Source organism: Miniopterus natalensis, chromosome 2 (assembly GCF_054644295.1).
Source record: "Miniopterus natalensis isolate mMinNat1 chromosome 2, mMinNat1.hap1, whole genome shotgun sequence".
NCBI classification, from domain to species: Eukaryota; Metazoa; Chordata; class Mammalia; order Chiroptera; family Miniopteridae; genus Miniopterus; species Miniopterus natalensis.
The window spans coordinates 19123424-19145797 of NC_142082.1; the positions used below are offsets into that span (position 1 = coordinate 19123424).

At 40.6% G+C, this 22374-nt stretch overlaps 1 protein-coding gene across 1 annotated transcript in view; it reads left to right on the forward strand.

The window, feature by feature from the left end:
• The first annotated feature begins 8151 nt into the window (after window positions 1-8151).
• The window catches only part of KCNU1 (potassium calcium-activated channel subfamily U member 1), a 239284-nt gene continuing 225061 nt past the window's right edge, over window positions 8152-22374 (forward strand). Inside the window, exon 1 of the mRNA XM_016210705.2 lies at window positions 8152-8190. The gene's annotated coding sequence lies outside the window, so the exon portion shown is untranslated. The remainder of the gene's footprint in view (window positions 8191-22374) is intronic.

Consider the following 22374-nt stretch of genomic DNA (forward strand, 5'->3'; position numbering starts at 1 on the left):
CTTTTTGAATCACACTTGACCTTATTACTGGTTTCCTCATTAATTAATGAGTTGAATAAATTCCTTGAAACGGGTCCATATTATAATTACATGAGAGTGATATTTTCAAGTTTTTGAAAATTATGCTTTGAATTTAAAAAGCCCACATCATTCATAGGAAGGTAAGGACAAACCAGAAGATGTCTTGAATTTACAAGTATTGTGGCTAAAGATACCTTGTTAAATAGATTTCTTTTCTCCCTTTAAACATTAAACTTTAATGAATCACTTTTCTCTCTTATACATAAAGAGAAAGTCATGTTTCTGGCCCACCCACTTATCTCGCTAACAGAATTGAAGTAAAGAACATCTGGCCTCATTAGAGGTGGTGATGGAGGAATTGATCTTGGATAAGCAATCTAAGACTACAAAGTTCTCTGAATCCCAGAGCAAAGACAAATTCTAAAAATAAAAAATAACCCTAGCAATCAAAAGTAACTTGGAAAAAAAAGTAAGTTGGTCTATTATCCTAATTGGAAATGCTGGTCTGTGTGTGTGCATGTGAGTGTGTGCATGTGAATGTGCGAATGTGTGTGCATGTGTGCGTGTGCATGCTTTGCCCAAGTCTCTTCTGGAGACTTCAAAGAATATTAGAAGTAAAATGTACGATCAGGAAAATGTCACAGAGAATGAAAAGGTGACAAGCTTTCTTAGTGTCTCTTTTCTGAGGGTAACTGTTTTAATGTCTCAGAATATTCAGGTAAATGCAAAAGTCATTTGCAAGAAAGGACACTCAAGCATGGTTGGCATGTGAATTGAACTACTCTGTTTGCCCCACATCCCAAAATCTATTTACCCATATTCTCATCTTGTTTTTCCTGGGTTTCCATTGATCCTGCAGAGCAAGCAAAATAAATCTGGAAGGCAGTTAACAATTGACTCTAAAGAGGAAAAAATATTGGTACGTTCCCACTGTGGTGCACCTTATAAAGTCTAAGTGAGCAAGAAAAACACAGGGCTCATAATTAACGACTAGAAGCCTCTAGTAAAATCAAGGAGACTTTGAGATTCTGGACTTCATTAGCAGTTAAAGAAGAAAAAAAATCCCCATGGCCAGCAGGTTAGAAGTTAATTAGGAGAAGTGCTAGGGGACTTGCTGTCTGGCAGAGAGGCTTATGAGGTAGTTTCAGGCTCTTTATTGCCACTATAAAAGTCTGCATGTTTGCAAGCTCCCAAGAAACAGAGCAAATCCCCAAGGTTGCTCAGAACAGGGAAGCCCTGTGCCTCCAGCACTCAGGGGTCCCCTGCCCTGCCCAGTAATGCATCCTTTGGGACTTTTTGTCCATTTGTTCTCAAAGCAAACTTTTTCTTAGATTAAATAGATATAGTTAGTAGAACAGTAAAAACACTTAAGTTAAAATTCAGTTTAGACACATATGCAGATAAGAGTGAACAAAGGGAGAAGACTGGATGAGAGCGAAGATAACCATTCCCTTTGGTCAAGAAATGGTTTTCAAAGGATTCAGGGACTTCTATACTTGGGTGACCTGGTGTTTCTTTAGACCGAAATCTACAAGTACCATTGCTTTTTTCTCTACAAACTCTCTCTGATTTCTACAACAGACTATTAAAATAGATGCTTCATTTGAGATTCTTAGGTGAAAATATCAGGTATCAAAGTGAGTTGTGAGACATGCCACACCACAGAACTGCAATATTGTAGATGGTAGAGAAAATGCATTTCATCTCTAGAAGAAGACAGCATCCGGTGGGTGTGGGAGGGAGTAAGCAAGAGAGAAGATTCTATCCTTACTTCCCTTTCCTGGCTACAGGCTTTTGGCTGAAACAGGCCCTTGGTGGGAGAGAAGGGTAGATGTGTCACCTTTGGATAGGTTAAATGCTTGAATAGTCTATGGGAGTGAACACCTAATTCCCAAAGCAACCAAAAACTTAGCTTTTATGTTATTTTTAAAAACATGTCTTTATTGACTTCAGAGAGAGAAAGAAAGAGGGAGAGAAAACATTAATGATGAGAGAGTCATTGATTGGCTGCTTCCTGGATCAAGCCTGCAACCAGGACATGTGCCCTGACCAGGAATTGAACAGTAATCTCCTGGATCCTAGGTTGATGCTCAACCGCTGAGCTATACTGGCCAGGCAAAACTTAGCTTTTAGACAGAGTGGCTTTGTGATTGGAGAATGTAGATGTCAGACTTCATATTTTCTGTGTAACAACCAGAAAGTCTTGGGGCTATCTGTATTTTCACGGGGGACCTGCTCTCCTGACTAAGTCCGAATGGACATTGTAGGACGAGCCAACTAAATTTACTTTGTGATTTCAACCTATGAGTGAGGCTTATTCCATGTTTATTTCTAAACCCTTGTTATGATTGAGAATCTGAGCTGTTTGCTCACAGTAGAGGGCTGGTGAGGGTGGGAGTGGGAGAGGCAGTGGAATAAGGCAAAGATAAATTCAAAATAACTTAAGGTCTCATATAGTATAATTTATAGTACAAGTAAGTTTGAGCCATGTCCTGGGTTTGCAGACAGTTCTGTTATTAAACTAACCTGAGGTTCCCCCAGGATTCTTAGGGAATATTATTTTGATAAAACTCAAATTTCACTTGATGTACTTCTCACCACCTGTATAATGTCAAATCTCTGACTACCATAAAATCCTTTGCAACTGGAATTTCTCAGAGCCCCATTTTTTCCTGCTCTGCCTTTTCGGCTGACTTTGTTGCTCAGGAAGCCATTAGGGATTTGGCTTCTCGCAGATGGCATTGCCATTGCTCTCCAAAACCCCAGAGACCCTGTACCTGGTAATCCTCTGAGCATTTCAGTAAGACTGGAGAATAGGTATGTTTAGGGGTATGGAGGGAGATGAGTTGGGGAAGTAGGTAGAGACTGATCATAAAAGACTTAAGACCTTAACCTTTTTAAAGTCTCTTTTGAGATGATGGAAATAACACATTTGCCACAACAGAAGTGTATACTAGAGCAGAGAGAGAGAGAGAAAGTATTTCAGGGTAGATCTAATTGAGGATAGATCACCCTTATATTTAAGTACTTTAAAAATAAAGGATTGTTTCTCCCCAGCAAAAAAAAAAGTAGTGAATCTGCAATTCTCTGAGTCCCCCTTGCAGAGGACAAGTGATGTTAAAGTGGTCTAGTCCAATCCCTTCCTTTCACCTATCAGAAAATTGCAGTTCAATATGATGAGATGCAAGATCTCCTAACTAGTTAATGGCAGGAGAGGAATACAAATCTTATCTCTTTAATATCCAGCCTGGTGCTGTCCTTTCCACGACATTACATTTCTTCTCAAGTATATAATTCACCAGGAGATAGATTTTGATTAAAATATTGCTTTTTCCTGGAACAGATCAGAATTTTAAAATACCAGAGAAAATAAACAGGTTTTTTTTTAAAGATAAGAGCTAGAGGACATGTAAATTAGATAACAAGGAAATAAATTCAGACACAGGAATTTGCCTAGACAAGACAGTTATAAGGAAGGTATTCATTATTAAGACTTAGATGGACCCAGGTAGTTGCTTCAATAAAGAGAAAATTGATCCAGAAACAGAAAAGTCAGAATTAACTCAGTGTAGTCTCAAATCTTTTTCAGCAATAATGTTCTAAGAATTATAGCTATTTTGTGCTTGATTGGTTTATAGAGCTGAAAAAAGTATTGAAACCTACTATTATTATTTTTTTTTTAGAAAAACATATCCAACCATGGCAGTATTGGCAGAATTTTTGATAAGCAGAATATTGTTCCCACCATAATAGGAGAAATATTTGAATATGTTACCTTATGTGGAAAAGAGACTTTAAGGAGATGACTAAGGTTAAGGACCTCAGTGAAAGGTGGGCTTAAAAAACAAACAAACAAACAAAAGCAAAAAAAAAACAAAAACAAAAACCAGGAACAAGGTCTGCCTTAGCCTTGGCCATCACTGGAAAATATCTATAAAAACAGATATAATTTCCCCTGATAATCTATGACCATAGGACAATATTATTTTCAGAGAGGTCTGAGAACAGAAAACAAATTGCAGAGAGCTGTAGAGGGAGTGGACAGAGTGGAAACCTCGGGGTCTAATCTCCATGCTCCGGCATCCTCTAGGCAGCAACACCCCTTCCTGGCCCCTGCCCCCTGCTTGATCTCCAGCACTTGTGGATCCCCAGGTCATCCAAGGTCATGCACCTAAGGCTTAGCCTGGCATTGAGGAGGATGTCCTCAGCCCTGAAATCTCCTTTCCTATCACTTCTCCCTAACGGTCCTAATTTTGCCTCCTGGAGCCAAGGCCTCTGAGCATCAACCCACTTCCACAGCGAACTCTCAGCCTTTGGAGTTTGTCAGTCTGTCTCCTCCAGGCAGATGTCTCCGATGCCACCTGCTGAACCGGCTGCTCATGCAAAAAGGAGGCTGAACTAAGCCTCAGCTGGAGATCCGGGGGTGGCCTTTAAAAAGCAAAGGGCAGGGAGAACAAGGCTTCATAAACTGAGGGCTCCCTTTATTTCTTTGCTAAAATAATTGGAAATGTCGCCTTTTCATGCAACGAATGGGCCATAATTCTAAAAATTTAAAAACATCCTTAGTCCTGGCCGGGTGTGGCTCAGCGGTTGAACGTGAACCTAGGATCCAGGTGACTGGGGTTTGAGTCTGGGTCAGGGCATGTGCGGGGGTTGTGGGCTCGGTCCCCAGCAGGGGGCCTGCAGGAGGCGCCGATCAATGACTATCATTGATGTTTCTCTCTCTCTCTCTCCTTTCCTCTCTCTGAAATCAATAAAGATATATTTAAAAAAAAAATAAAACATAAATAGAAATAAAATAATGAAAGCATCCTCAAAAGCAGAGCCTGGCGCTCCCTCTCTTTCTGCCCGGGAGTCCCAGCCTCTGCACGGGGAGGTGATTTAGGAGCCCGGGCGGACGTGCTGCAATTCAGGAACCAGGGGCATTTTTCATTTTTGTTTTTCCTGTTATTTATTTCCTTCTCCTCAGGTTTCTGAAAACCAGCAACAGATGGACGAATCCAAGCTCCTCGGAGCAGACGGCGGATCAACCCCCCGCGCGAGCCGGGCCCTCCCGCCGACGGTGCAGCCGCAGAAAAATGGGCCCAACTCTGCCTCCCGCGCGCTCGCGGAGCTTTGCGCGGTTAGCCCTCCATCCGCCCCATCAGCAGCCACGCCCGGGAAAGATGGGTCCTCGGGGACTCCAGGGCCCCCCCCAACTGCCAGACACCAGACCAAAGGCAAGGAGCAAAGTGCACAGACACGTGCCGAGCTGGGCGGCGGAGGGAAAGGGTGCGCTCGGAGACGCGCGCCCGGCCTCAGGGGTTTGGGCGGGAATTCCAAAGGAAGGGAGCTGCGGGTGCGCGAACGGCGGGCCGCGCAGAGAACTCCTTATTCTGATCCATTCTTGCCTCCGCTGACGGCCTCTTTATGTTCCCAGTCATGCTCCTTCCTTTCTTCCCATCAGAACCCAATTAGAATAAAGCTTTTGCACAAAGGAGCAGTGGCTTATAAATAAAATACGATTACTCTCCCCCTCCCATGATGGCATCCGTACAGAAAAATTTGGTGAAACACAGAAATCAATGTGTTACGGGTGTGGGAGCTGGTTGCCCAAGGAGTTTAAAGGTGCTGCTATCACGCAACCTAAGTACGGTACTAGGTTTTTAATCTAGATGGTTTCAGTGTCCACTCTTTTTTATAAAATAAGAAAGAGAAATCAATGGCGTATCGAAAAACTGGACAGAGGGGGAGCAGGTTTCTATCATTTTTAGACTCTGGGTTCCCAGATCAAAGCTTGGATAAATATCTCATAGCTGTATCAACAACAGGCTCATGTTCAGTCGTGATTAACAAGAGACAAACACAAAACGTTATCAAAAAGTGGCTTAAACAAAAGGGGGGTTTTGTTTTTTCTACAATATCAGGTAGATATTTGCTGGCAAGCACTAGATCAATAAATCATAACTGTTACGTCTGAGGTCCCTGAAAATCTACTGATCTTTGCCTCATGGTCACCTCATGGCTGCACAATGGCTGCTGCAGACCTGTGTCCATGTTCCAGGCATGAAGAAAGGAAGGGTGGAGATGAAACGGACACACTGCAAGCTTTCTGGGGGGGTCACATCTAATGATTTCCACTTATGTCTCTTAAGGCAGAAGTGTGTTCCTTGACCATGTCTAGCTTCTATGAAGGCTGAAAAATTAATTTTGAAAAATTGAGCTAATTAATGGCCCCTCACCCAAATTGTGGGTGTGGTATTAAAGATTAAGGGGAAATAAATATTAGAGCTATCAGTCCCTATCTTACTAGCTTTAAGGGCAGATGATACATTCTAACTGGAAATATAGTAAAATCTTAATCTGATTGTCTTAATAAGAACTACCGGTGGACAATATTGGGAGTTGGTAGAGGCCTTTTGATAATAAAATTAATTGTTTTCAAGATTTGGATTAAACAAGCAAACTTTTTAATTTTGAGATTAAACATTGGAAACAATATTGCTTCAGCCCAATCTCTCACACTGGCTAACCTACGTCACCACTATTACGCCATGAAATTTGGTATGCAGGCTGGTGGTCACCTTACCTCGCTTAGACTGCTGATAATTTCAGGATTAAAAATAAAAATTAAAAACTATTCTTAGGATGCCGTACTATCTGATATGAGTTTTCATAATACTTTCAATAAGCCATTAGGCAATTAATACCGTAAGGTTTTTTAAAAATGTTTTTGCTATGGTGTCACAAAGAGGATTTGTTTGTTTAATCATGAACAGACTCCCATGCCTACAAGTCATGCTCATAATGAATTGTGGGGTCCATGTTTCCTTCTTACCCTCAGGATAGGTGGGGTTGATTCCATACTTGCCTCAATCTGCTGCCTGAGGAGAATCTGAGCATCGGAAAGAGCGTAACAAGTGCTGGCTGGCACCACTAGGAAGACACAGCCAATCACAGTTAAAGTGGTGATTCATGTAATCAAGCCAGGCTTTGGTATAATTTATAGGATTTTTAGGTCAGTAATGCCATGTTTTGGTTCAGTTCTCCCCAGGAACAAGATGAAACACATGTTTTTTAAAAAAGGAATCTTTTTCTCATGTAAAAGTAGACTGTGTTCTTCTGCTAACAGAAGGAAAAAGAAGAGGAGACCAGGAGGAAGAAAGGCTTGCTTTCCCCGGCCTGCCCGCTCTCGGGCAGCCGCGGGGCTGACTTAGTTTCTGCTCCAACTCAGGCAGGCGGAGAGGCCGAACTGGACTTGGAGGACTCCCTCCCGCACCCTGGCTGGGAGCCCGGCCTTCGCCGTCTGAACCTGGGCAGAGGAAACCCTCCTTGAGCATCCGGTTGAAGCCTTCGGTGCCTGAGTACAGAGAAGCGGAGCCCTTCTTCGTGCAGGAAGAAGTGGACACGGGACCACAGGACCTGAAGACGAGGCCCTGGAGGGAGTGGACACTGAGGAGACCCAGGTAAAGCTGGGAGAGAGTGACGTCGTCTTAGGATGGGTTAGCCGCAAGCGGTCCGGGGGCCAGGAGGCATGTGAAGGTGACTCATTAACAAGTGTCTCTAGGAAAAATGGACTAGGGAATAAGGGGACGAAGCAGGAGAAAAATATCAACCAAAGCCCACGCTGAGGACGGCTGCACCTGCAGGTGAGCCCTAGGGACAGAGGAGGCCACACTTCAGAACTGCTCTCACCAGGTCCAAGGGAGCTGGAGGAATTATAGGGTCATCGATGATGGATTGCCTCCGGGGAACATACACCCCCAGGCTCTTCGGCTCCCTAAATGATGCTAATGGGTATTGACAACCTAGGGCAGCTCTCCAACAAAAAGTAGATTCCTGTTATATACGTGGGGAGTAAAAGCACACTGAAAATCTGTGTGCGCAGAAGCAGTAAAGGGCTCTGAGGGGTCATGGTCTGAGCACGGACCGCTTCTGTTGCAGATGGCCACACAAGATTCCCTTTTTTTCCATAGCCTAAGGCAATGGGGTCTCTTTCTCTTTTTCTTTATTGGGTAAAGTGTTAAGGTCTGTGCCTTCTGCACTGTGCAGCTCTGTGAAAATAATCCATCGTCTAGGTCAGTTAACTAGGACTATTTTTATTTCTTCTGAAAATCCAGGTGGAGACAGGGAGAGGACCATAGAAGGACCTGAAGAGTTCTGCCCGGGAAAGTGACCCTGAATTACTAGGTAAAGTCACCAATGTCTTCTGTACCTGGAGAGTGACGGATATTGAGAGAGCACTCCAGCACCCAATTCACAAGTTTAAAAGCCTTGATTGTTAAGCCATCCCATCCGTTAACAAGGGGCATCTAGCAGGAAAGTAACAAGTACACAGATGTGCAGAAGCTATGATTCTTTCGATGTTTCTTGTATAAGATTCATTTTTTTGACAACTATGACAGAAAAAACAGGGACTGTCTATCAATACTAAGAGAAACAGTTTTGGTTCATTTATATCGGTAACTAACAGTATTAAAATGAGAGAGCAAGTAGAATCCTCACTTGGAGAATATCACCTGTTTTGTGATATCTCACACAGTGATTATCCTGATGGGAAGAGCACATCACAGGCAGTAATGGCACTGACAGACCCCCAGTCCTCCAATCCATCTATAAGGTGGGTGTTATAATATCACTAATCTATAAGGGCCTCTCAAACCTAGAAAGCAAACTTCTTAAAATTCAACCTGTTGAAGTTCTTGTACCTGTCTTTGCACATCAACAGGAGTAGGTGTCTAGCCATCCCCTAAGGTGACCAGTGGTTGAGACTTATTTATATTAATAACATTTAACTTGCGTATATATCACCTAGGTAAGATTCAGCTTCTGTTTTTGATCAGATGGCTCTTCCCCCCTATTTTGATCTTAATAAAATAGGACAGCACTCAATATAGTGTTGAGTTAATTAAAAATATAGTGAATACAGCCTGGCAGGTGTTGCTCAGTGGTTTGAGCATCGACCTATGAACCAGGAGGTCAAGGTTTGATTCCTGGTCAGGGCACATGCCCGGGTTGCAGGCTCTATCTCCAGCAGGAGGCATGCAGGAGGCAGCCAGGCAATGACTCCCTCTCATCATAGATGTTTCTGTCTCTCCCTCCCTCTCCCTTCCTCTCTCTGAAATCAATTTATGTATATATAGACTAGAAATAAGCTTAAATTATTTCTAGCACCCATTCTCTCATGAGGTGAAGGAGCAACACTTGGTGGCACCCAGAGATCTTTGAGCAAGTGACAGTTTACATGCAAATGGTACCTTAAGGGTTTTGTTATTTGTTTTGGACCTAACTTTGGGAAAAACAATATAAAAGCATTGTCAGTGGACAATTACCATCCCCTCAAGAAACAGTAATATATTATAGGTTCCTAAAGATAAACAATGATTCCTGTGTTAATTTCTTAATCAGAGAGACAATATTGTAAAATAAATCTAGAAATTACCCTATCCGTTATAAAGAACTTTTGTTTATTTGGAAATGAGGAACTTTTATTTTAAAAATGATTCACAAACCAATTCAGTGATGAGTTTAGCAGTTTCTTATCAATTTAAACAAACTCTTTACCTTAGGACCCAGAATTCCATTTCTAGAAAAATAAAAATATATGTTCAACAAAAGACTTGCATATAAATATCCATAGCAGCTTTATTCAAAATAACCCCACAACGTAAACAATCTAAAAGCCCATCAAATGCATTATGTTTCCATAAAATAGGATACTACTCAGTGATATATAAAAAGAAACTGTTATACCCAAGAGTGCAGATGAATCTTAAAACCATTTCACTGTGCAACAGAAACCAGACACAAAAGACTACATACTATATAGATTCTATTATTATGTGTGAAATTCTAAAGAATTTCTATAGTGATGAAGCCAAGCAGGAGTTACCGAGAACCAAGTTAGTAGGGAGAAACACTGCAAAGGGGCGTGAGGCATCTTTGGGGATGATGGGAATGTTCGACATCTTGATTATGGTGGTGGTTACACAGGTGTGTATACGTGTCAAAACTCATCACACTATATACACTTAAAATTGATCCACTTTTTAACATATGTAAATTGTTCCACAATAAAATTGATTTAAAAAATCGCGAGCCTGACAAATGTCATCCAAAAGACACATACACATTATAGGGCACATATAAGAGGACACTGGGAGGAGGCTCCTCTGGGCAGATCACACAGAAGCTAAATAAGAACCTCACTATGGAGTGTTAATATCTGACTGAATACTCCAAGACAGATTCTCAATTGGTTTATTATATAAATTTTTCTTTAATAATTTCAGTATGCCTTTACATAAATATATATATAGATGACACATTTAAAGCCTTTAACTCTAGTTTCAATATACATTAACCTAATCAGAGAATGGCTCTACCACGTTGAACTCACCATTTAATTAGAGCTTTACAAAAAGTAAATGTGTTGTTCATGGACAAGGATGGTTCATCAGAGAAGTGACATTCAAATTTTTACTCAGTGCAGGTAGAGGAAACAATCCCAGATGATTTGCAGCATTGTTTAAAGTTCACAAAAATCAATCTTTAAAGAGACATTAATTATTATAATTTACTTAGTTAAATATATATGCCCTCATTCGCATAACCTTAAATAATATGTGGAAACAATGATTATCTATCTGACTCCCCCCCCCCCAAAACCCTTGGAATTTCTAATATAAAAAATAAAATGACTTTTCATAAAATACAAATTTAATATTTGAAATCCAATCATATTTAAGTATTAAATTTATATTTCATTCCTCATTGCAATGAAATTTGAGAAGACATGTTGCTAAAGTTTAAACCAAAATTATCAAACCCATCTAATTTATCAAGGGATTTATCTTGATTAATGTGCATATTAAATAATTCATTTTTATGACTATTTGTTACTAGCTGATATCATTTGCATTTCTTTGCTTCTTACCTAGTAATCTGCCATTGCCAGCGCAGCTTGACATTTCTGAGCTTGTAGAGATTTTCTTAAAAGGCCAGCACACTTGAAAGCATTAAAAGTTCAATTTCTCCCTTCTCTTTTAAATTTAAGATATTCTAATTTGTTAAACTCCTCTAGAGTGAGACAAATATCAAAGCCAAGTTTAGAAAATATTTCAAATCATGCATCCAAAGAATCTTATCAAAGTTTTAGAAACATTGGGGAACACTGGTTCTTTTGCCTGGGTTTGAACCCCAGGTAGGAATATTGTGTGGGGACCAAGTTCCTAAGGTAGGATTTTAGAGTTTATCCTCAGAAGGCAGTACTCATGATACTTGTAGAGGGAAAAGCAAGAAAAGGCTAGATTATACAGAAGCCCTTCCATTTCTCAGGAACTTGGGTGCTCGTGAATGAGAGGCCTGCAGGCTGCAGAAGTGTCTAATCAATCCCATCTGCACCCCCTTCTATCGCTCCTTCAGGTATTCATCCACACAAAGGATTTATAAGCCAACCAACCCTCTGTTCTCCAAATCATGCCAAACTGCTTCACGGTCTCTGTGTTTGCACATGCTTTCTCCCCTTTAAGAGTAGATGTGTATGTTTTTCTTAGATGTTCATATCAGTGTGGAAATAGGGCAGATTCCCATGATCAACGGATGTCCAAGTATGCCCCTCAGATAATCTGACTGCCCATGGAAAGGGCTATAATTATAAAAAGATAATTTGTTGTCATTCCCTTCCCTCTGTAAAGAGGCTTTTCTCACTTACAGACACACACACAGAAAACCAACAGCATTAGAAAATCCATTTTGCTATTATGCAAAAGCAAATGTAATGGGGCTTGTATGAAGCAGCCCCTTCAGGGAAGACGGACGCAGACAAGCAGCTTGAGGATTGTTTCTATGCCGCCCCACTCCCCCTCCTCCCCAAGAAAAGATCGATGGTGTATGATTTAGTGCCGGGCAATCGTGTCAATGCGAGGTTGAGACTGGCCTGTGGTCTGGTAAAGGAGTTGCTCCCTGGAACCTGTTGTGAGAAAAGAGGGAAGGCTGGAAACGATGGAAATTTTGTAAAATCCTGCAGACATACAACACAGAATCAATCCCTTAGCACTTAGCACTGGTGGAGAGAAGCCAGATGGCCATTAATTAATGACAGAAATAGTTCAGATCAGTCACGAACCAGAAATAAAGCAGACAACCACACAGACTTGAACCAGGAATGATCTGGAAACAGATTCATCAAGCCCTTACCGCACTTGGCAACGCGTTCTGGGGGCCAGGAAGGGTGAGCTTGAGGAAGACACTGTGACCAAGCACCGTGTGTTGGTGTCTCCGATAGCCCAATCCTCACAGATAGAAAACTCTTAACACCAGTCAAAACAAAACCGCGTGACAATCTCAGTCACAGAGTAAGGTCCCCCAATTCCAGCCCCATAATAATGAATAACACAGGGCAGTGTCCTTGCTCTTAGACCAGCCAGACAATAAAGATAGACAGCTGCTTCTATTATTGAAATCATTTTAATGAAGAAAAAATAGGATCTTCTATTGCTCATGGCATATCCTGAAAACAGGGCTTTTAGGATAGGCTGCCATTCTGGCTCTGATATAACCAAGTGGGATGGCTTAGTTATTTGCAACTGCTATTATTCTGCGGGTTCTTGCGACTATCAACCCATCTCAGAATGCAAGATTTTCAGAAACAGAAACCTCTCCAGCCGTGCTATGGGACAGGCTCTTTGTCAACAGGATTAGGCTGCTAAAGACACTATGTCAGCTTCACTTTTTCATGACCGTTTTATTCCGGTATTTTTGTTACACTGGCATCAGTAAATGTGAAACATTTAAAATGCTCCTAAAGCTAAGTAATAAAATATGTTTATAAATTTTTCCACAAATCAAGGCAAGTATCTGTGGTTTTTTCCCCAAAAACAGGAAAAGAAAAAATAGCATATTTTTCTTTCTCCATCTCTATCTGCACCCCTCCTCCAACGTGCTCTTGGAGGGGAGGGTGTGTTGGGGGGAGGTAGGTGGGTGTGTTCCCCTGCAGTAGTTAGTGATCATTATCTTGAGTCATATGGGACATTTATTTAATGTTTTCTTCAGGTTTAAAACTGCTTGGCATCTGGTTGATCTGTGCTGAAAGGGTTAAATTAACATGGTGCGAAGGCAAAGTTAGCAAGGGACAGGCCATAAATGGCTCCAGCTGTGTATAATTAACTGTATTGCTGCAGAGTAAATGACTTTTATTGGCAACCATGTCATAACTTCATTAAAAGTCGTATTTACAGCCCTATCATATGAAATGAGTCCTCCCGTATTCTGGAATGTAATGAGCATCCATTTTCACCTTGTTCAATTATCCCCTACCCACCCCTCCCAACCCCCAAAGCATCCTCTCCCCAGGGTGGGAAACTTGTAGCCAAAATACAATAGGAATGTAATTAGCACTTGGCAGAGGGCTCCTCTTCTAGGGAGCATTTCCCAAACCACATTAAAACTTTCTTCTTGCTTTCAATTATAAATAGGTACCTTCCTTACACAAAAGCATTAAGTAACAATCATAAAAACATCAACTTGATTTGATGGAAGCTTTCACAGGTCAGGCCTCTGCAAAGAGGTTACGTCTGAACCAACCTGAAACAAAATCCAAATCTGCAAGGGGGGGTCCTGATTACAGAGGAGAAAAGTGAAGCTAAAACCAGTTTTGAATCAAATCTTTTCCCTTATAACTCCCATTATCTGAAAGCACCTGTCCCACATTTTTTTCTTCTTGAGTGGGGTATCTAATGAAGTCTTTCTCCCTTACCCCCTGCTTCCCTCCCTTCTCTTCTCTCTCATTGTCTTCTTCACTCAAGTCCCAAAGGAAGCCTCTTGCCTGATCCATCAGGTGATCTAGGAACTCAGCCTCATGATCTCAAGCTCAATTTTGATTCCACCTCATGTGTCACCTTAGTGTTTTTGGATGTGCAGGCTAATTCTGAGTGTGGAAGTACAATATCAAGAGTGAGTTTTCTTTGTTCAAGTTCCAATTGATGTTCTCCGTGGTTCACGGTGAGAATATAAAGACCCTGTGCCTATTAGGAAGGGCATGCTCTGGGGATCTGGGCACACCTGTATCGTTTTTTGGGGGAGAGGGGAAGACATTTTTATCCCCCCCGCAGATTTATTGACTATAAATGACACATGACATTGTTTAAGTTTAAGGTGTACAATGTGTTCATTTGATGCATTTATAGATTGCAAATCTATACATCCCATCACGTAGTGACCATTTCCTTTTTGTGGTGAGATCATTTAAGATCTCTCTTAGCTACATTCAGGTTTACAATACAGTATTATTAGTTATAATCACCATGTTGTGCATTAGATCCCCAGACTTGTTAATTTGCAACTGAAAGTTTGCACCTTTTGAGCAATAGCTCCACATCTCCACCCCCAACTCCCCACCCCACCCCACCCCTGCCAACCCCTTATAAGCACCACTTTACTGTTTCTCTGAGTTTGTTCTTTTTAGATTCACCACACTAGTGATACCATACAGTTTTTGTCTTTTTCTGACTTACTTGGCCTAGCATAATGTCCTCAAGGTCTATCCAAATTGTTGCAAATGGCAGCATTTCCTTCATTTTCATGACTGAATAATATTCCATTATAGATATTTCATAGATATATAGATATAGCCCACATTGATATACACTATATATCTATATCTATATATCACATCTTTGTCCATTCATTCATTGACAGACACTCAGGTTGTTACCATATCTTGGCTGTTGTGAACAATGGGCAGACCTATATTTTAGTCCACACTACCTACTAACATTGAAAAAATTTAGCTCAGCCTTCTTGAATATCATTTTCAAATAAACAAAATTAATTTCCATTATTGTAATGGGGTTATTATATTAAATATAATACTATGTCTGGTATTGTGTTTCAAAGAGGAAGAATTCAATCAGCACTTTTTTTCCACTCTTCCTTCTTCTGCCATCTTTCATCTCTTTCCTTCTCTAGGAGTTTATAATTTCCCTGTAAGCTATATTAGTTAAGGTAGAATGCTTGGGCTCTAGATTAACTGAGATCTGCTCTTGACAAAAGATGCATATTAATTAACAAACCAGGTCTATCTGTAAAATTAACCTGTCTACCACAAAAAGATATCATGAAAGATAATGAATCCAAACTCCATCAAGAAGGTACTGGAAAAATAATAGCCATTGCCGGCATGGAACATGAGGCCATCTCACCTCACAAGACCCCTCATGGTCTAACAGCCTAAGCAGAATTGATGGAGAGAGGGAGTTGTGTCCAAGAAATATTCAAGTGCAGCCAGCACTTACATTTGTGAACAGAAAATGCCCTTGGAAGCTGGCATCATTCTAGACATAATGCCCACACACCAGGGGATACTTTTTGCTGCCAAGCATGCTGTCTTCAGCAGATTTCACTGCACACTGTACTGCTGTTTTCAGTCCTGCTGCTTTATCTGATTTTAGGCTGACCCTGTATAATTAGCACTTTGAGCTGGCAGTATTGTTTAGGAACACTGTTTCCATCATTCATTTGGGAACTTAATAATGCTTAGAAATGCCACAGTCGGGAGCAGCATCTAATGCAATTCCCTTCCCTTCCCTTCCCTTCCCTTCCCTTCCCTTCCCTTCCCTTCCCTTCCCTTCCCTTCCCTTCCCTTCCCTTCCCTTCCCTTCCCTTCCCTTCCCTTCCCTTCCCTTCCCTTCCCTTCCCTTCCCTTCCCTTCCCTTCCCTTCCCTTCCCTTCCCTTCCCTTCCCTTCCCTTCCCTTCCCTTCCCTTCCCTTCCCTTCCCTTCCCTTCCCTTTTCTTATTTTTTCTTTTTAACTCAGATCTAGATTCCTTATTGGGCTATAACATCTTTTAAATGGGTTGTAATCAGCATTTTAACATTGAAGAAAATTAGAATGAAGAGTAAAATAGAAAAAATAAAGTACAATACTAAGGAAAAGTATAGGTTCATGAAATTTTATGTATAGGATATCAATCTCATGACCTCATGTGTGAGATGCTGTAAAATACAAAGTTAGTATTTTACAAAGTTTGAAAATCACTGATATAATTGTTGGCACCCAGGCTCAACATGCACCAGTCTTGGGGCAAGTTGCCCTGCCCGGCCATGTTATTGCCTTATTACAACCCTCTCTTTAAAGTGCTCTTTATTTTCATCTTCCTCTTCGGCAAAATGAACCTACCAGCATAGAAGGAGAAGTCAGTTTCAGGAAAGGAAACACAACAAGGGGAGGGTGGGTGTCTATTCTAAATGAATCAGGAAATATTTGTCTCCTACGGCTAATCAGCTGCAGCCTCTTTCCATCTGAAGTAGCAATCATTTGACTTATCAAACCCAATAAAAATCTCAAATATGAACATTTGCATTTAGATGCAATGAGCTACAGTGGGTCCCTAACAAGATAATTAAGAAAGAGCATGCAGGGTGGCATTTAATTGCTCATTACCAAGTTTTCCTGGACAGCTCATTCTAAATGTTTTGGAATGAAGGGCCTGGAGAGAGGTCCAGAGTGAATGTCAGGACCTGACTCAATATCTTGTTCAAATAGGAGGACCAGAAATTAGCAATGCTGAGGAAAACGGGGGTTATTAGGGTTATTCCGAGGTGCCTCCAGGAAGGAGTTACTATTTTTTTGGTCCCTGGCCCAGACTTGTACCTGGTTAGAAATGATGCTCTCTCCAGCATTGTTGATTTAACATATCTTTCTGGTTTTCTGGCTTCTACAGTTCCCTCTTCCAGAAGCTGAATTTTAGGTGTGAGGCAATTACATAGGGTGTGAACACTTTGTTTGAAGTCTGTGCACAGGCTTCTGGAGGAAAAAAAAAAAAAAGAAAGAAAGAAAGAAAAAAAAAGGAACATGCAGGAGATCAGAGGGCGAAGGCAGATTCCCTTTGAACTTAGATTGTCATTTCCCCAATCTGCTACGCTGTGGAAGCAGACAAATAGATCTCATGCAAACACCCCAGGACGCCCTTGCACATGTCCAAACAGATGGCTGGCGGGCAGGGGCATCTGCTCTGGCTTCAGGCCGGGCAGTGGTTCCCTGGAAGGAATGCCCTCTGGAAGCCGGGGCGGCGTTTGGAGCCCTTGGTGACTGCCCACCGCAGAGCAGTTACCTTCGAGTTTCTTATGCTTGTCTCTGTTTCCTTTTTGACTTATTGAGGTTCAAGTGCCAACTTGCTGGAAAAGAAACGGAGGAAAACTTATCGACAGAGTTGTTGTTTTTTGTTGTTTTTTTTTTAGCAAGGTGACGAGAATAGGAAAACAGACAACAGAGGAATCAAAGGGTGCGGGGAGGAGAAAAACATCAAGATCCAAAAACAGGAGCCCTGTTGAAATCGCATCCCATTACTTTCTTCTCCTTGCTCTGTAATGTGACTTTCTTTTTTTTTCTTCTTTTTTTTTTTTTTTTTTGGCAACTTATTAAGAATTCAGGAGAATGGCCAATTATTTGGATGTAAGAAGCACAGTAATTAAACAACACATGACTGCTGCTGCAGCCTCCTAACATACCTTTTCTTCTCTCTTCAAAGAACAGAGAGAAATAATACAACGGGAGGACCCTGTTCTGCTCCTGGAGCAGGCTCTGTGCAATTAGTCCTTAGGCTGCTTGGGACCTAGCTCCCTGCGCTGTCGCTCCCCATGGCCTTCCCCGGTAAAGACAATCTATTAGTTCACCAGGCCTGCTCGTTGGCGACGTTCCCATAAGCTCTAACTAAAGGTGACGGATGTCTGTTTTTCAAAGCCAAGGCGATTGCCTCCACCATGTACATTACATTTTAACAAGTCATTTCAAAATATTAGTGCACTGTCACTGCTGATTGAGAGAAGGTGAGTTAGTGCAGTAAAAGGAGCATTTACCTACACGTGACAATATTGCGTAATAGCTGCAAGTGTGTAGATAAAATATTTTGCTACAGTCCCAGCTCTGCTGAGGAAGGGTGTGCGATTTTGTGAGTTACTCTCCATCTGCTTCATTTTGGCCCTGAACAGAATAATAATTGTATCGATCTACTAGGGCTGTTGTAAGGATTAAATGAGTTAATTCATGCGGCACACTTAGAACAGCACAGGGCACATTTTTGAGAGTTAGCTTGTATATAACGGGGAGCAAGAGGAGGTAAAACAAGCTTTAGCCAAAAGAAAGAGACCTGCTAACAGTACAAAACAAAATATACAGAGGCCTTCAGACTTCCCGTATGAGGACACTACTCATTTGCAAACTCAATTTTCCTTGAAAAAGGAAGGATGACTCTTGGTGGAGCGAAGAGCCAGGAAGAACAAAGTGATGATTAAATTTGTGTGTCAACTTGGCCAGGTCATGGTGTGTAGTTTTGTTTAAACACCAGTCTCGATGTTGCTGTGAAGATATTTTTTAAGATGTGATTAACATGTAAATCAGTAGACTGAGTAAAGTAGATCACCCTCCATAATGTGGTTGGGTCTCGTCCAATTAGTTGAAGGTCTTAAAAGAAAGACTGAAGTCTTCCTGAATGTCTTTTCTTCGAAAAAGAAGAGATTCCACTCTAGACTGCCTTTGGACTTGAGCTGCAATATCAATTCTGCCATGGGTCTCCAGCATGCCAGCCTGCCCTGCAGGTCTCAGACTGGACACTCTATTTGCTCTCACCTAGAGTCCTCTCAAGCTTGTGACTGCTTGGATCACTACAATATGGTGGGAGTATGTCATCATCTGGGTCACAAAAGGAAGTGCAATTTCTGTCTAGTTTCCTTGGAAAATGCATATTTGGAGCCCTGAACTGCAACACAGTAAATCCAACCATCTTGAGATCACCATGCTCTGGGGAAGCCAAGCTCCACAGAGACCATTTGCCATCCCAGCCCTCAGGATATCCTGGCCAAGGTACCCCATGTGTGATTAAAGAAGTGTTCAGATGATTCCAGCCACAGGATCCAAATAGTCCCAGCTAAGTTCCCAGATGCTGTGGGGCAGAGATAAGCCATTGACAGTGTGGAACTTTATCCAAGCCCTTGATATACTAGGAAACAACTAACTGAAAAGGATCATTCTGCCCTCGTGTTTTCCAGGATAAGATCCTTTCCAACCTTTCTCATGACTCCAATGACTCATGGATGAATTCCCTGATTACTTGCCCCTCTCAGACCCCAGACCACCTACCTTTTTTCTGTAATGATCCTCATTAGTGAACATTTTCCCTGTTGCAAAAGCCGGAATACAATCATATGTTTAATTGTCAGGTGCATTGTCTTTTACACCATTCTCACTGAGCTCATTCCAGATGTTTGACCCACAGAATCTGTGAGCATGATAAAATAGTTATTTAAGTTTTGAAGTAGGTTTTTTGTTTTTTTTTTCTGTAACAAAAAGAACCAGAACAGAGCTTGTCGTCATCTCTCTTTGTGCTTCTAAGTTAGAAATGTCACTAGGTTAAATGTGGAAGTTGGTGTTTTATTTATATTGCCGTACGTACTGATGGATGTTTCTAATCAGCAGAATTATGACATTATTCAATGTAGGAAAAAATTTTTTCTGTTATATTTTAAATTATGGCTTCTGTTTGATTTGTCTTCTTTTTTAGAAACACCAGTTACCTATGTGTTAGATCATTTTTCTTTCTCTTTCATAAATGCCACCAGAATTTTGCTTTCATCTTTCTCTTTTTCAATAAATTCTGAAATATTTTCAAATTTGCCCTCCATAACACTGATTCAATTTCTGGTGGATTTAAATATGCTCTTTAATTCTTTAATAATGACATTAAACCTGTGACTATATATATATATATATATGTATATATATATATAGTTTCTTTATCTTTATTGTTAAAAATATTACAGTTGTCCGGTTTTTATCCACATTGAATTGATCCCCTCCACCCCGCATCCATCCCACCCCCAGGCTTTCCGCAAACCAATGTCTGTGTCCAGGAGTAATGCTTATAAACATACAATTTCTTTGATTAATCTCTCCTCACCCCCCCCCGCCCCCCACCTTCCCTCTGAGATCCCTCAGTCTGTTCCATGCTTCTATGTCTCTGGATCCATTTTGTTCATCAGTTTATTTTGTTTATTATATTCCACATATAAGTGAGATCATGTGGTATTTGTCTTTCTCTGACTAGCTTATTTCCCTTAGCATAATACTCTCTAGTTCCCCCCATGCTGTGCCAAAGGATAAAAGGCCCTTCTTTTTTACAGCTGCATAGTATTCCATGGTGTAAATGTGCCATAGCTTTTTTATCCACTCATCTACTGATGGGCCCTTGGGCCGCTTCCAGATATTACCTATTGTAAATTGCACTGCTACAAACATAGGGGTGAATAAGTTCTGTGTGATTGGAGTTTGGGGTTCCATAGGATATAGTCCTAGAAGTGGGATCACTGGGTCAAATGGCAGGTCAATTTTTAATCTTTTGAGGAAATTCCATACTGCTTTCCATAGTGGCTGCACCAGTCTGCATTCCCACCAGCAGTGTACCAGGGTGCCCTTTTCTCCACACCCTCGGCAGCACTTGTAGTTCTTTGATTTGTTGATGGAGCCATTCTGACAGGTGTGAAGTGATACCTCATTGTGGTTTTAATTTGCGCCTCTCTGATGATTAGTGATGTTGAGCATTTTTTTATATGTCTCTTACCCATTTGTATGTCCTCTTTGGAGAAGTGTCTATTTAGGTCCTTTGCCCATTTTTTAATTGGATTGTCTTCCTTTTGTTAAGTTGTGTGAGTTCCTTATATATTTTAGATATTAACCCTTTATCAAATGTGTCCTTGGCAAATATGTTCTCCCATACAGTGGGCTCCCTTTTCGTTTTGTTGATGGTTTCCTTTGCTGTGCATGAAGCTTTTTATTTTGATGCAGTCCCATTTGTTTATTTTCTCCTTAGTTTCTCGTGCCCTAGGAGATGTATCAGCAAACATATTGCTATGAGAGATGTCTCAGATTTTGCTGCCTATGTTTCCCTCTAGGATTTTTATGGTTTCATGCCTTATTTTTAAGTCTTTTATCCATTTTGAATTTACTTTTGTGTATGGTGTCAGTTGGTGGTCTAGTTCCGTTTTTTGCATGTACCTGTTCAATTTCCCCAACACCATTTATTGAAGAGACTGTCTTTACTCCATTGTGTGTTCTTGTCTCCTTTGTCAAATATTAACTGACCATAATGGCATGGGTCAATTTCTGGGTTCTCTGTTCTGTTCCACTGATCTTTATATCTGCTTTTGTGCCAGTTCCAGGCTGTTTTTATTACAGTGGCTTTGTAGTATAACTTGATATCTGGTATTGTGATCCCTCCAACTTTGTTCTTTCTCAAGATTGCTGTGGCTATTCGGGGTGTTTTTTGGTTCCATATAAATTTTCGAAGTGTTAGTTCTAGATCTGTGAAGTATTCTGCTGGGATATTTTAATAGGGATTGCATTGAATTTATAGATTGCTTTGGGTAGTACGGATATTTTAATTATGTTAATTCTTCCAATCCATGAACATGGTCCATTTTCCCATTTGTTTGTATCTTCCTCTATTTCTTTTTTCAGTGTCCTATAATTTTCTGAGGAAAGGTCTTTCACGTCTTTGGTTAAGTTTATTCCTAGGTATCTTATGTTTTTAGTTGCAACAGTAAATGGGATTTTTTTTTTAGTTTCTCTTTCTGAGAGTTCATTATTGGTGTATAAAAATGCCATCAATTTCTGGGTGTTAATTTTGTATCCTGCTACCTTGCTAAATTCATTTATTAAATTTAATAGTTTTTTGGTGGGGTGTTTAGGATTCTCTATGTAAAATACCATGTCATCTGTAAATAATGAAAGCTTTGTTTCCTCCTTTCCAATTTGGATGCCTTCCTTTTATGTTTTCTCCTTGTCTAATTGCTATGACTAAGACTTCCAGTACTATGTTGAATAAGAATAGTGAAAGTGGACACCCATCTTGTTCCTGTTCTTAGGGGAAATGGTTTTAGTTTTTGCCCATTGAGTATGATGTTGGCTGTAGGTTTGTCATATATGGCATTTATTATGTTGAAATATGATCAGAGTTTTTATCAAAAATGGGTGTTAGATTTTATTGAATGCTTTTTCTGCATCTATTGATATGATCATGTGATTTTTGTCTTTCAATTTGTTTATGTGATATATCATGTTTATTGATTTGCGAATACTGTACCAGCCTTGCATCCCTGGAATAAATCCCACTTGGTCATGGTGTCTGATTTTTTTAATATATTGCTGGATATGATTTGCTAATATTTTGTTGAGGATTTTAGTATCTATGTTCATCAGGGATATTGGTCTATAATTCTCTTTCTTTGTAGTGTCTTTATCTGGTTTTGGAATTAGGCTAAGGCTGACCATGTAAAAAGGGTTTGGAAGTGTTCCTTCTTGGGTTTTTTTAAATAGTTTGAGGAG